Genomic DNA, 1,913 nt, shown 5'->3' with positions numbered 1-1,913 from the left:
TTCTTTTGCTTTTCAAGAAGCGGAACGAATGGGGGGTGGGGGTGCGGTGGGCGGGAAGAAAAGTGCAACAATGAATGAATAGAATTTCAAAATCTCTGTAGATGTTCATTGAAATAAAAATAAAAAAATTTGTCTTTGCTTTTTGGCACATTTGCCCAATGCATTACACCATTTGATCTCTTGACTGCTGGCTTTAGTGGATATCGATTGTAGAACCAAGTAAAATGAAATCCTTGACAAAATCAATCTTTTCTCCTTTAGCATGATGGCACTTATTGGACCATCTATGAGGATCTTTGCTTTCTCTATGCTGCACTGTAGTCCATACTGAATTCTTTAAGCTTCATCAGTAAATGCTTTAAGGCTGTCACTTGCACATTACAGGTTGTGAGTCTTCCAAAGATGAGCTATCTCCTCCTATGAGATTTAAAGCCTCTGAAAACCCTCTGGAGGGTCAACTATGAGTTGATTTTGACTCAATGACAATGAGGTTTAGAGTTTTCTAATAATGATGGTGCAGTCTTCTTCATATAATCTGGTTTCTTGGTTTATTTGCTCAACATGCAGACTGAACAAGTATGGTGGAAGAATACAGCCCTGATGCATACCTTTCCCAATTTTAAACCAAGCAATTAAGTATCCACTTATTCTATTTGAATGATTGTTTCTTAGCACATAAGACTCTCCATATGCACAATTAAGTGTTCAGGAGTACCATTCTTTATAATGATATCCATAATTTTTTATGATCCACACATTCAAGTGCTTTGGCATAGTCAATAAAACACAAATAAACATCTTCTTGGTATTTTCTGCTTTCAGCCAAGGTTCAATAATGATATCTCTTGTCTACATTCTCTTCAGAATTCTGTTTGAACTGATGGATGTTCCCTATTGATGTGCTGTTGCAAACATTTTCAAATTATCTTCACTAAGGTTCTACTTGGTATTAATAACATTGTGAGATCATTTAAGCATTCTGCTAAGTCACCTTTCTTTGGAAATGGCCCAAATTTAGATCTCTTCCAGTCTGATGGCCCAGTATACTGCTCTTAAAATCTCTTGGCTTTTCTCTAATGAAGTTTATAGTCCTTGGTTTAAGTCCTAGATCATGATCCACTTTAAGTTTGTTTTTTTATATGGAGTGAGGTGTGGATCTTGCTTGAGTTTTCTAAAGATATTTTCCCAATACCATTTGTTAAAAAGGCTGTCGTTTCTCCAATTAACTGGTTTCATCTCCTTGTTAAAAATCAGTTGACCATAGGTAGGTGGGCTGATATCTGGATTCTAAATTCTATTCCATTGACCTATGTGTTTGTCGTACTAGTACCACGCTGTCTTAACCACCACGGAAGTGTAGTAGGATTTGAAACCAGGGAGTGAGATGCCTCCTATCTTTTTTCTCTTTTTAAGGAGTGCTTAGCTTATTCGGGGCCTCCTTCCATTCCAAATTAAATTGGAAATTGCCCTTTCCATCTCATTGAAGAAGGAATTGGTATTTGTATTGGGATTGCATTGAACATGTAAATTGCCTTTGATAGTATTGTCATTTTCACAATATTGAGTCTCTCTATCGATAAGCAAGGTCTATTCTTCCACTTCTCCAGGTCTCTTTTTTATTTTTATAGTAATGCTTTGTAATTTTCTTTGAATATATTCTTTGTGTTAGATTTATTGCCAAGTATTTAATCTTGTGATTAGCTATTGTGAAGGGTATTGTTTTTCTTAGCTCTAGCTCTGTATTCTCTTTGTCACCGTAGAGAAATCCAATTGATTTTTTTTATCCAGGCATCCTGAAAAACTTATAACCATGAGAGGATAAAATAGATGAACAGGATCTTCTAAGAATCAAATCCCTATGCACATCCAAAAACCTCTTCAAAAGGATAAAAAGGGAAGCCACAGACTGGGGA

Source organism: Elephantulus edwardii, unplaced genomic scaffold (assembly GCF_000299155.1).
Source record: "Elephantulus edwardii isolate Elephantulus edwardi_28Jun2011 unplaced genomic scaffold, EleEdw1.0 scaffold00372, whole genome shotgun sequence".
In the NCBI taxonomy this organism is placed as follows: domain Eukaryota; kingdom Metazoa; phylum Chordata; class Mammalia; order Macroscelidea; family Macroscelididae; genus Elephantulus; species Elephantulus edwardii.
The sequence above is the reverse complement of the archived record's forward strand: the minus strand, read 5'-3'. Positions refer to the sequence as shown.